Here is a 14,760-nt window from a genome sequence, read left to right on the forward strand (position 1 = left end):
CTTTGAGTATTCCATTCATCACTTCCTTAGCACAAAACTTCTCAGCACTAGAGCCTTTTTTCTTCCACAGTGACAAAATAGATGTTGCTGGAAAATTGGGTCAGTAAATCAGGAGACACTGATCTGTTTTAAACAAAGATCAAGTTTGGAGTTCTTTTAGTCCTTTTAACTCCTCAGACCAAAAAGTGTGAATCATAGTTGATGGGAAATCTGACTTTTTTCCCCTCATTTTTGATACTATTATGCCCTCCTAGCTTTTTATCAAATCTGTCATCTAATGAACTGTTTACTGAGACCAAAAGGAGAACTTTCCACCAAATGGTATAGTTAATTGACTGAAAGAAAGAATATTAGAGTTCTCCAGACTAACAAAGTCAATAGGATCTCTTTCTCCAGTTAGATTCTATCAATAGATAGAAGAATAGAGTATATATATTCACCAAAAGCCATATAAATATATAGAAAGGGAGATATTATGCAAATTGGCTCACATGATCCTGGAAGCAGAGAAGTCCCAAGGTCTGCCATCAGCAAGCAGAAGACTTAGAAGAATCAATGGTACAGTTATAGTCTAAGTATGAAAGTATGGCAAGCAAGAGAGCTGATGGTCTAAGTTCTAGTCCAAGTCCAAAAGGTAGAAGACTGATGTCTTAGATTGAAGACAGTCAGTAAGGAAGAGAAAATTCTCCCTTCCTTCATATTTTTGCTTCATTTACGTCTTTAACAGATTGAATGAGACCCACCCACACTGGTGGGCAATCTTCTTTACTCAGTCTACCAATTCAAATGTTAATCTCATCCAGAATATCCTCACAGACACACTCAAATAATGTGTAATCAAGGATCTGGGTGCCCTGTGGCTCAAACAAGATGACACATAAAACTAATCATCACAGAAAGGATTTGAAAAATGGGTTTGTACAGAAAGACCAATTATTATATGTCATTATCTATGTTCATAGACAATTCACAGAGATAAGGAACAGAGATGAGGCTCTCCAGAAAAGCCTCTTGGTGTCAAAAAATTATTTGCAGTATAAACATAAAAGTATTGGGATTGTAATGGACCAATACAGGAGAGAAAGGGTGAAGACTTTATTTTTTTTAATGTTTATTTTGAGAGAAAGTGTGAGTAGGGGAGGGGCAGAGAGATAGAGGGAGAGAAAGAATTGCAAGCAGCCTCCATGAAGCGTGTCAGCATGGAGCATGAGGTGAGACTTGATCTCATGATCTTCATGAGATCATGAGATCACGACCTGAACTGAAATCAAGAGTTAGACTCTTTTTATTTTTCAATATATGAAATTTATTGTCAAATTCGTTTCCATACAACACCCAGTGCTCATCCCAAAAGGTGCCCTCCTCAATACCCATCACCAACCCTCCCCTCCCTCCCACCCCCCATCAACCCTCAGTTTGTTCTCAGTTTTTAACAGTCTCTTATGCTTTGGCTCTCTCCCACTCTAACCTCTTTTTTTTTTTTTCCTTCCCCTCCCCTATGGTTTTCTGTTAAGTTTCTCAGGATCCACATAAGAGTGAAACCATATGGTATCTGTCTTTCTCTGTATGGCTTGTTTCACTTAGCATCACACTCTCCAGTTCCATCCACGTTGCTACAAAAGGCCATATTTCATTCTTTCTCATTGCCAGGTAGTATTCCATTGTGTATATAAACCACAATTTATTTATCCATTCATCAGTTGATGGACATTTAGGCTCTTTCCATAATTTGGCTATTGTTGAGAGTGCTGCTATAAACATTGGGGTCCAAGTGCCCCTATGCATCAGTACTCCTGTATCCCTTGGATAAATTCCTACCAGTGTTATTGCTAGGTCATAGGGTAGGTCTATTTTTAATTTTCTGAGGAACCTCCACACTGCTTTCATGAGTGGCTGCACCAATTTGCATTCCCGCCAACAGTGCAAGAGGGTTCCCGTCTCTCCACATCCTCTCCAGCATCTATAGTCTCCTGATTTGTTCATTTTGGCCACTCTGACTGGCGTGAGGTGATATCTGAGTGTGCTTTTGATTTGTATTTCCCTGATAAGGAGCGACGATGAACAACTTTTCATGTGCCTGTTGGCCATCCGGATGTCTTCTTTAGAGAAGTGTCTATTCATGTTTTCTGCCCATTTCTTCAGTGGGTTATTTGTTTTTCGGGTGTGGAGTTTGGTGAGCTCTTTCTAGATTTTGGATACTAGCCCTTTGTCCGATGTGTCATTTGCAAATATCTTTTCCCATTCCGTTGGTTGCCTTTTAGTTTTGTTGGTTGTTTCCTTTGCTGTGCAGAAGCTTTTTATCTTCATAAGGTCCCAGTAATTCATTTTTGCCGCTGTTGTTTAACATAGTGTTGGAAGTTCTAGCATCAGCAATCAGACAACAAAAGGAAATCAAAGGCATCAAAATTGGTAAAGATGAAGTCAAGCTTTCGCTTTTTGCAGATGACATGATATTATACATGGAAAATCCGATAGACTCCACCAAAAGTCTGCTAGAACTGATACATGAATTCAGCAAAGTTGCAGGATACAAAATCAATGTACAGAAATCAATTCCATTCTTATACACTAACAATGAAGCAACAGAAAGACAAATAAAGAAACTGATCCCATTCACAATTGCACCAAGAAGCATAAAATACCTGGGAATAAATCTAACCAAAGATGTAAAAGATCTGTATGCTGAAAACTATAGAAAGCTTATGAAGGTAGTTGAAGAAGATATAAAGAAATGGAAAGACATTCCCTGCTCATGGATTGGAAAAATAAATATTGTCAAAATGTCAATACTACTCAAAGCTATCTACACATTCAATGCAATCCCAATCAAAATTGCACCAGCATTCTTCTCGAAACTAGAACAAGCAATCCTAAAATTCATATGGAACCACAAAAGGTCCCGAATAGCCAAAGTAATTTTGAAGAAGAAGACCAAAGCAGGAGGCATCACAATCCCAGACTTTAGCCTCTACTACAAAGCTGTCATCATCAAGACAGCATGGTATTGGCACAAAAACAGACACATAGACCAATGGAATAGAATAGAAACCCCCAGAACTAGACCCACAAACGTATGGCCAACTCATCTTTGACAAAGCAGGAAAGAACATCCAATGGAAAAAAGACAGTCTCTTTAACCAATGGTGCTGGGAGAACTGGACAGCAACATGCAGAAAGTTGAAACTAAACCACTTTCTCACACCGTTCACAAAAATAAACTCAAAATGGATAAAGGACCTGAATGTGAGACAGGAAACCATCAAAACCCTAGAGGAGAAAGCAGGAAAAGACCTCTCTGACCTCAGCCGTAGCAATCTCTTACTCAACACATCCCCAAAGGCAAGGGAATTAAAAGAGTTAGACTCTTAATGTACTGAGCCACCCAGGAGCCCCAGGGTAAAGACGTTCGATAAGAAAAGACCATGGCTGACTCCAGCAAGATTTTTAAATTTTTGCTAGCCACAGAAATAAAGTTTGTTGTCTGAGATTGAATAGATTTTCTATTTTTATTCTGTTTATAGCCTTAAATCTTACTCTTCTCAGTGAAGCATGCATTGAGTTAACTGCTAAGTTAATTGAGACTTCAGGAAACAGGCAAAGAAATTTACATATATATGTATATATATTTAATATATAAATTCGCTCATAAAATCAACTTTTATTTAGTTACAAACCAAACATATTGTTTTTGCCTGAGGTTTTGAAATACATGTGTTTTTTTTTTTCCTTTAGCTTTCTCTCTGCTGACTGAGAGCAGAGTGCAAATAGTGGCAAGAGTGATTTTTTTTTTAAATGACTGTATTTGAAATTTTCTCTGGAGGCTATTACAGATTTTCCTGAAATCTCACAGGAAGCATTCTTTTTTTTTTTTTTTTTAATTTTTTTTTTCAACGTTTATTTATTCTGGGGACAGAGAGAGACAGAGCATGAACGGGGGAGGGACAGAGAGAGAGGGAGACACAGAATCGGAAACAGGCTCCAGGCTCTGAGCCATCAGCCCAGAGCCCGATGCGGGGCTCGAACTCACAGACCGCGAGATCGTGACCTGGCTGAAGTCGGACGCTTAACCGACTGCGCCACCCAGGCGCCCCATCACAGGAAGCATTCTTACGAGACATCTAGGTCACACTTATACGCAGAAGTCAACAGAGAATTTCATGGAGGTTCTTTAAGCCAAACAGTGCAGGAAATTTTTCAATTCAGCCTAATGAGTTATTTTGCAGATTGATACATGAGTACATATTTAGGGAAACTTAGTTTCACCATATGATATCTGGCTTGATATCCTACACAATTATGTCTTTCCGAGGTTAGAGTTCTTAACATTTTTTTTCAAACGTGGACCCTTTGACAGTTGTCAGGAAAAGCCTATGGAAATCTCAGAATAATGCGTTTAAGTGTAAAAAAGCAACACACAGGGACTATAAGAAGAAAAAAATCTATTGCACTACTAGGTATTTATCCAAGGGATACAGGTATGCTGTTTCGAAGTGATACGTGAACCCCACTGTTCATAGCAGCACTATCAACAATAGCCAAAGTATGGAAAGAACCCAAAGCCCAAATGTCCATCAATGGATGAATGGATAAAGAAGGTGGTATATATATACAACGGAGTATTACTTGGCAATCAAAAAGAATGAAATCTTGCCATTTGCAACTATGTGGATGGAACTAGAAGGTATTATGCTAAGCAAAATTAGTCAGAGAAAAACAAATATCATATGACTTTGCTCATATGAGGACTTTAAGACACAGAATAGATGAACATAAAGGAAGGTAAGCAAAAATTAATATAAAGACAGGGAGGGGGAGAAAACATAAGAGACTCTTAAATATGGAGAACAAACAGAGGGTTACTGGAGGGGTTGTGGGAGGGTGGATGGGCTAAATGGGTAAAGGGCAATAAGGAATCTACTCCTGAAATCATTGTTTTACTATATGCTAATTGGATGTAAATTAAAAAAATAATATTAAAAAAATTTTAATAAATAAACATGGTTATCAAAATAGGGGGAAAACATGTGCTATATTTACTGGGGAAGCCAGTGTAATATACCACTCAGATCTCTCCATTCAGGATAGAACGTGCTGTAAGAAGCACAATGGTCTCATTCCCCAGTTGTCTTACCTGCAGGCTCCAGTGGGCTGAACCCAGCAATGACACCATGACTAGACACAGTAGAGTTATAAACTCTGGGCACTCCCATTCAACATGGACTTCTTTCAGCAGTGATCCTTGCACTGTGACTTCTCATGGTTCTGTCTAGGACTTTCTTGGAGATGCCTATAGTCTGAGCCTCTGCCTACCATTTCTTTTTCCTTCTCTGTTTCCTTTCCTAGGTTTTGGATCAACATCACAGTTTAACAGCACCTCCCTTACTTGCTCCCTCTGCTCTTCACCTTCACAGGCATTTCCTCCAATAGTATTTTTGTACTCTTAGTTCTCTTTCAATATCTGTCTCCCAGAGAGCCCAGTCTGACACATCAATTAAGCAACCATTAACTAATAACCCACTATGTAATTAACTCATTCAACAAAATAATCTAGGAGAGTATCAAATAAGTGCAAGAATTAAATGATTATGAGCCTACATTTATTTCAAAGTATCTTCAACAACTATAATATGGTGAAAAAATCTGTAAATTTTTTGGTAAAAAATTTACCTTGGTAAAATTCCAGGTACTGTTATATTATATTCCAGGTGTATTATGTTATAGCACACACACATAATTGATGGAAATGTTAAATTTTAGCACGAGAAAAGTTAAAGGTATAGCTGACCCATCTAATTTTAAAGGTATGCTGAATACCATTCAGGGGTGTTCAAATTTCTAGAAAAACTATGTTAAGCAAGGTGCCTAGAATGTTGGTACAAAGTCACGGGTTAGTCTTACGTAAAGCTTATTTTACTTGACTTGTTAGACCACAAAATATTACCTACAACTACAAAAATCTATGTGTGACTTTTTCTTATTTCTTTACTCCAGTTTCTTTTCTTTTGCTTTTTTTGGGGGTATTACATATATTTATCTACAACTATCCATAATTTTTAGCAGAACTGCTATTGTTCTTCTTTTGCAATTTATAAATTGGTTTTCTTCAAAAACTAATTTACAAATTGCATCTAAATACATACTGTTTACTAAATTTCTATTTTTGTACTTGAGTTCAACTCTGTTGCTTACTCTTCTAAGACATACATAAATGCACACACACATACTTCGTTATCTCCTTAATTTCTGGGATTATAGCCACTTTTGCCACTTTTTAGATAGGAGCCCAAAGATTAGTATATATTCAGTAATTTTCCAAAGAACAGTCACAACAATAGCAATTTCTTTTAAAAAGAATGCATGGAGAGATTAAAAGCAGCTGTAATTTGCTTTTTGTAAGAGAAAGGATAATTAACACACATACTTACTAAAGTTTTCATATTTGATTATGTACAACTTGAGTGATGCTTGAGATGTGACCTGAGATCAAAAAAACTAGGCATTCATATGAGAAGTCAAAATTAGATTGCATGAAAAAAAATAGATTGCTTGGAACTTTTATTTGTCACTTCTACTTCATTCCTTCTATCAACTTCAGACTTACGGGTTCATTCTCATTGTTCACGTTTAATATATTAAGTTTGAATCACATCTTTCTTAGTAGGATCTACATTTTCTTTGTGGATCATTACATCCTCACCTTAGCTACTTGACAATTTAAAAGCAATAAGCTTTACCTATTTTCATTCAGTTTTTCACAAAATTATAGCATGTATACAGTCACCATTAGTAACTCACATGTTGAAAACATCAGCTCGTGAATGGTCCCCTCTGAGTACAAAATCTTTTTTATCTTTATGCATCTCTCTGTTATGGAAACATCAAGTCATTTTCATTGTAAGCTTCAGTCGCTGGACTTTTTCCTTACTTTTTAGTCAATCTCATTCTCCTGACTTCTCTTACTATTCCAATCTACTCAAATCCTGGCTCTGTATCATTAAACTTTTAAATGTTTCATCAGCTGGTACTAAATTGGCTTATACCATGGGACCCAAACATGCTTCTGTACAGGTTCTATAAAAATCATGCTACCCAATATTCACAAAGAGTGTGCTGCTGGAAGTGCCTTGACTAACAAACTAAGGACATCTAAATATCATTGGCAATGATGCTTAATGGGGATCGGTAATACTTTTGAGCAGGATGAAGCTATGCTAGAAGCACTATCTTGTCATATGTACGTTAAAGTCTGAAACTGTTAGGAGTTATAGTCAAGAAAATCAATTTTGTATCTTCCATAACAGTCTAGAAATCCTGATTATTTTAATTATCATCTAGGTATAGAAAGCCATAACTTTATGCTTCTATCTTCTAGAGAAGAGGTCATTAACTATCCTAGAAGTTTAAAATTATGGAATGTCGTGACCTTAACTCTTAGAGATCATTCACTGAGTTATATTTACAGGGACAATAAATTTGTTAGAGAGAAGGCAAAGGAGAGCCAAAAAATCCACCCTATGTTTTACTGGAGTAGAGAGAGAAAACATAGCAGAATATCCGTTAATACTCTGAGGAGTCTGGCTTAATTTAGTAAAGATGTAAATGTTCTACTTTTCATCCCTGTGGGTAGTTCATCCCTACCAAAAATCGTAACAGAAAAATCTCAATCTTAAAAGTTAAAGAATATTGAATGATGTAAAACCAGAAGTCATTTCTGTCTGTCAATAAATCTATTCCGCATTATACATATTGAATCTTACAGTGTTTTCTGATTAAAATATTTCCATTAACACCACAATTCATATTTCACCCCCAAGAAGATGAAGAATGGAATCATGCCTTTGTGTAGCAGACATTGAAAGAACTTTATTGAAGAGAGGTAAATTTTCTAGAATCACAGCCTGACATGAATTTTTGGTACGTCAGATAAATGTGGCTATAGATTTTGATATACAAATAATCAAGCTTATATTTAAAGCCTGAATTTTACGAGATCATAGCAAAAGAGTTTCTATAATTATTATAAAAACTGAGTTAATGTCCCTTCTAGCTGAGGTGGACAAGGAATATGGGGCAATGTTATTCCCTTGCAAGGGTCAGTCACAGAGAAATACAATAATATATAAAATTTCAAATATGGGACTTGGGAAAACATTTTACTTATTGAATTTATGAATGAAGCAACCCTTTGGTGAGAAGTATTAGGACTCCCTCATTTTGCTATGTACCCAACAATATTGGTTACTTTTGGAGGGCAAGCAGTATTCAACTCCTATCATACAGTTTATTGTATTTCACTAATACCTATATTCATTATTACAAAAACTTCTAAAATAGGGGTCCATATGGGCTAACCACTCCAAAATAATCAAGAGTACATACATTGAGGCTGGGTTTATACACACACTTTTACTGTAACATGTTTATCTTATGAATACTTCATTGCAGCTTAAGAAAACTCTATGTGTATATGTATTTGTACTTCTACTACACTTTAAAACATATACAAAACGTTTAGAATTTTACTATTTATTTCCAAAATGCTATAAATAATGACTACTCCTCATTTGGCATGCCACGTTTAAAATACTTTTGCATATCCATTCAAAGGTCACTGTAATTAAAAGAAAAAAAAATGTGCCAACTAATCTTTGACAAAGCAGGACAGAGTATCCAGTGGAAAAAAGACAGTCTTCAGCAAATGGTGCTGGGAGAACTGGACAGCAACATGCAGAAGAATGAAACTAGACCACTTTCTTATACCATTCACAAAAATAAACCCCAAATGTATGAAAGACCTATGTGAGACAGGAAACCATCAAAACCCTACAGGAGAAACTAGGCAACAACCTCTTTGACCTCAGCCGCAGCAGTTTCTTGCTCAACACATCTCCAAAAGCAAGGGAATTAAAAGCAAAAATGAACTATTGGGACCTCATCAAGATAAAAAGCTTTTGCACCACAAAGGAAACAATCAACAAAACTAACAGGCAACCAATGGAATGGGAAAAGATATATGCAAATGATATATCAGATAAAGGGTTAGTATGCAAAATCTATACAGAACTTACTAAACACCTGAAAAACAAATAATCCAGTTCAAGAAATGAGCAGAATACACAAATAGACACTTTTCCAAAGAAAACGTCCAGTTGACCAACAGACACATGAAAAGATGCTCAGCATCACTCATCATCAGGGAAATACAAATCAAAACCACACTGAGATAGCACCTCACACTGGTCAGAGTGGCTAAAAAAACAAATCAGGAAATTACAGATGCTGGCGAAGAAGTGGAAAAATGGGAACCCTCTTGCACTGTTGGTGGGAATGCAAACTGGTACAGCTGCTCTGGAAAACAGTGTGGAGATTCCTCAAAAAATTAAAAATACAACTACCTTACAACACAGCAATAGCACTACTGAGAATTTATCCAAAGGATACAGGAGTGCTGATACATAGGGGCACATGTTCCCCAATGTTTATAGCAGCACTTTCAACAATAGCCAAATTATGGAAAGAGCCTAAATGTCCATTGACTGATCAATGGATAAAGAAGATGTGGTTTATATATACAACAGAATACTACTTGGCAATGAGAAAGAATGAAATCATGCCATTTGTAGCAACATGAATGGAACTGGAAGGTATTATGCTAAGTGAAATAAGTCTATCAGAGAAAGACAGATATCATATGTTTTCACTCATGTAGATCTTGAGAAACTTAACAAAAGACCATGAGGGAGGGGAAAGGGAAAAATTAGTTACAAACAGAGAGGGATGGAGGGAAACCATAGACTCTTAAATACAGAGAACAAACTGAGGGTTGATGGTGGGTTTGAGGAGAGGGAAAAATGGGTGATGGGCATAGAGGAGCAACCCTCTCCTATGCTCCTCCATAGAGGAGCATCCCAACAAGGGCACTTGTTGGGATGAGCACTGGGTGTTGTATGAAGCAATGAACCGTGGAAATCTACCCCAAAAACCAAGAGCACATTTTACACACTGTATGTTAGCCAATTTGACAATAAATTATATTTAAAAAATAGCAAACTCCATTATAAATAATAATAATATTGTAATAACTTTGTACAGAAACAGATGGTAACTAGACTTCTCATGGGATCACTTTGTAATGTACAAAAATACTGAATCACTAAGATGTACACCTGAAACTAATAGGATACTGTATGTTAATTATACTTCAATTAAAAAGTTTATCATTGCTCATAATCAAAAAAGAATGTGTTTTGTGAATTTTAATTCCCAGTTTCTTTCCTGAAACAACAGATATCCAGACAGATAGGAAACATCTTAATGATAAAGATGACTTTGACAGTTTCATAAAATATCTATTTCACAATAAATTCCAGAAATTGTCATATTTAAAAAAAAACATTGTGATTAATGAGAGAAACAGAACAATTCTAAACTTGGCTAGAAGACCATACATGTAGTATAGGGTTTTGCATTTTAAGTCATGTACAAATTTTACTTAGCAAAATAAAAATTCTAGGAGCCAACTTAATTTGGATAGGGTCATGTTAATTACTTGGACAAAAATGACTTCAGTGGTTAAGAAAGGGATCATAATAATCCTTTCTTGTGAAGTCTTGTGTGTCGGGAACACAGTTAACATGTACTCATTAAATGACTTCCTTTAATAAATGGCACTATTAGTTTGAGATGTTTAGCATTTGACTGTAAATAGTTATAATTGCATGCAGAGAAATTCATCAACAAAGAGGTATAAGCAACTTTTGATAGTCTTGTTTCTAGTAATTAGCAGTAAAAATTTCATTGTTTATTAACAAAGTTTCTATTAGTGGTCAAGTTATCATCCTATTTAACTCACTAGGTAAATTCTAGCTACATAATAAATGCAGCTAATAATCAAGGGCCTGTTAATCCAAAAGAAAGAAAAAAACCTCATTTATATGTGATTAGATGGGGAAAAAAAGGTTATGATTTAGGAGTTCAATCAAGGTATGTATAATGAAATCTGAAAAATTCTCCAATCTCAGGAAAGTCTTCAACTTGGCCCAACAGAAAATAAGACTTTAATCCTACAATGTATGGAAGGAAACCACTTTAGTGTTTTTTTTTTAAGTTTTTATTTATTTTTGAGAGACAGACAGATGCCTAAGAGTCAGAGAGAAAAGAGACAGAGACAATATCCCAAGTAGGCTCCGCACTGTCAGCACAGAACCTGATGCGGGGCTCGAACTCATGAACCAGGAGATCATAACCTGAGCTGAAACCAAGAGTCAGATGCTTAACTGATTGAGCCATCCAGGCACCCCAGGACTTTAGTGTTTTTATCATAGTGTATCTTGACTTTTCATTCTATTTTTATTTCTTATACTCTGAGAAAATTTGATGCATTGTAGAAATATGGAATCTCTCTGGGTTTAACCTGATCATTTCTTTCCAAGGCTCTTGGAGATACGGTTGCTTTGAGGTTTGTTCCTTCCGCAAAGAGAATTAGACTAGATATCCTGAAAGAGTTTTGAATTTTATTGTTTTGGGGTTGTGAACAATGCTTAGTCACTATCCCAATTGAAGAAGAACGGTCTCAGATTTAGAAAAAAAAAAAATGGATGAAAGACAATGTTTAGGTTTTCGCGCTTAGGCTTCAAGAGAGGACTGTAGTTCCAATAAATTAATTTTAAAGAAATTAAGATTAAAAACACATGGGAGAGTATTTACATATGCATATCTTTAAATATCTGATTAGAAGAGAAGGCTTAAGAAAAGTGTGAAACACACGATACCCTTCCTACTTCTCCCTATGGTTTTTGTCAGCTACAGTGGCCTCATCCATTATGGAATAGTTCATACTTACTATACTCCCTTATCCCTGTCCTTTTTTCTCATCTGCTACTATGTTGGCCAGAAGTTCCAGTGGTTTGGACACTTAGCTTTTGCATAGAATATCTAGTCAAAGAATTTCTAAACAGAAGAGAATTTGGAAAATAACCTTTATTGATTGAGAAAAAAGTAGGCAAGGAAGAAAGCTGTAGAGCTGTGGTATGGCTTAGGATCTGGGGTCATGCCTAACTAACCCTTACCTAGTCTTCTAGACACGTCTAATGCCACCCATCCTCCCACCCAAACATGCTCTTTCATTTGGGTGATTTATCCTTGGATTTCAGCATGAATGTCCATTTCTTAGAGAAATATCCTTGATCTTCATTAATTAGACTTCCTTTATTATTTATCATTATATAGTAGTTTTCCAGTCTTCAAATATAATCATCATTTGGAATCCAAACTATGATAATGTTTGTTGATGTATTATTTGTTGACCATCGCTTCCAACTTGACAGAAAACTTATGGGTGAAGGAATGCACTTAGTGTTTTCCTAACATCCAGTACCTACTAAAATCTTTCTAATTGAAATATCCAGGAATGAGACGTGTGTGTGTGTGTGTGTGTGTGTGTGTGTGTGTGTGTGTGTGTGATTTCTAACTTGAAGTAACCTTTAACCTTTTGTAGCCCAACTTAAAAAATTAGATCTAATTTAAACACTGTATCTTCTCTCTGGCCCCACAACCAGCAACAACATACATATTAGTTTTCTCAGTCCAGTGTCAAGAGTGCTTTCCTCAATTTAACCTATTTATGTGATTATTTGATAACAATTTGCCATGGTCAGCCGTAGCTAAACTATTCAACATCTGGCTGCAAAGTGGTCATGCTAAACATGATAGGATGATCAAACTGTCATCAAGGCATTTCTGTGGCTTCCCATATTTGACCCTTTTCTCCATTCTAGCCACCACTAACCTAGGTATAATTTCCAGAAAATTATTTTATCTTATTATTCCTGAAAACATTGTACAATGTCTGAAGCATTTTCAGAGCACCTTTAACAACTGATTCAGCTTCTCCAGAATCTGGAGTTTGTCTCAGCCCCAGTCCGAGTTTCTCTTTTACCTGTAACATTTATGTGTATTGCCTGTAATCTACACACTATTTATTATGGTCACTTGCTACATCATCAATTGATAAATTCAATAAATAGATAACACTTAGATCATGCTGGACACTTTTGCTACATGCTTGGTACAGAAAATTGATATTCTCAGTGCCCCAGTACAGTAGTGAAGGACATATAAGTAGATAAATTATATAATCCCATCATGTCTAAGGTTCAATTAGAAACTGATGTCTAATTAAAAAGGTGAGAGGAACTCAGTGTGATGCAAGCTTAATCTGAAAAATACAGAATTGTAATTTTTCAACAGTCAGGGGTCATGGGAATATATGTAAGGCAGAGGTTAAAAGGCACAAGGAAAAGCACAGATAGTACAAAAGTGCAGATAGATGTAATAAAGGAACTAAAGTATTACAAGATGAAAATATGGGGTAAATTATGGGCAGTCGGAGATGCATCATGAAAAGACCATTGAGTGACTGAAGAATTTTACACAGGAGAATGCAAACAAACCTCTCTATTAGAAATACCCTATCAAAAAGGGGCGCCTGGGTGGCGCAGTCGGTTAAGCGTCTGACTTCAGCCAGGTCACGATCTTGCGGTCCGTGAGTTCGAGCCCCGCGTCGGGCTCTGGGCTGATGGCTCGGGGCCTGGAGCCTGTTTCCGATTCTGTGTCTCCCTCTCTCTCTGCCCCTCCCCTGTTCATGCTCTGTCTCTCTCTGTCCCAAAAATAAATAAACGTTGAAAAAAAAATTAAAAAAAAAAAAGAAATACCCTATCAATGAAAGCACAGAGGAGAGTTTTATGTTGGGCTTGGAAAAAGACTCCAGCAAAAGAGAGAAAGACAATGGGCTGCAATAATACTGGTGGAAATGTTAGGTTCTAAGAAATATCTGTAGGTGTAAGAATGAAGAAGATGGCATGCATTTAGAAATATAAAAGGTATTGAATCATAAAATTTGGTGAAAATTAGACATGGAGAATGGAAGTAGGTTGATCCAGACAGAGCAGATCTGTTATCTTAAATGGAAAAGAAGGTGGGCTATAATAATGCCAATAATAAAATAAGGAGAAAAGACAAAGATTTTACTTCTACCAATATGTATGTTAACATTTTTTTCCTTTAAATATGTTAAAATTGAGGTGTCGGAAATAATCAGGTGATAAACCCAATAGCCAATTAGACCCATACATCTGTGTTCTGAGCATAAATGAGAATTCCAAGGGCAGTGGCTTCTAATAATTGGATATAAACACCCTCAAAGTTCATTCAAAGTCTGCAAATGAAGTATGAAAATACGGGTGAAAACCAAGCAATCAGAAAACATACATATTAAAGGCCCAACATAGGAGAGGGACACCTACCAGAGCTAAAGGGGCCTATAATATCTCAGGACACCAGACAGAAATTCTAGAATCCACTGGAGAAACTAATTTCTAAGAGGGAACCGTTTCTTCAGGACTACAACAGAGAAGTGAGTACTTTCCAAAACTCCTCTTCATTCTTAAAATATCTAGCTCAGATTCCCTTTTTCTATAGATAGTATTCACAGACGGAGTGAAATGTTTGTTTTCCAACTCCAAGGGTCCAACTGTAGTATCATTGTCTTTAAAAAAAATCCATGTGTAAGAGTTTATTTTATGCTCTCCCAAATTAGATAAGAACACTGGAAGCAGAGGTCATCTTCCTTTTTTGTATCTACAATATTGATCGCTTGTCATCATTAGTCTTTCATAAATATTTGTTCATATGTTTTGATTTTCAAGTCCATTTGTATCAGAAACATGGAAACAAAATTGATAGCTTAATAGCTCCTTTCCT

Source organism: Leopardus geoffroyi, chromosome B1 (genome assembly GCF_018350155.1).
Source record: "Leopardus geoffroyi isolate Oge1 chromosome B1, O.geoffroyi_Oge1_pat1.0, whole genome shotgun sequence".
Lineage (NCBI taxonomy): Eukaryota > Metazoa > Chordata > Mammalia > Carnivora > Felidae > Leopardus > Leopardus geoffroyi.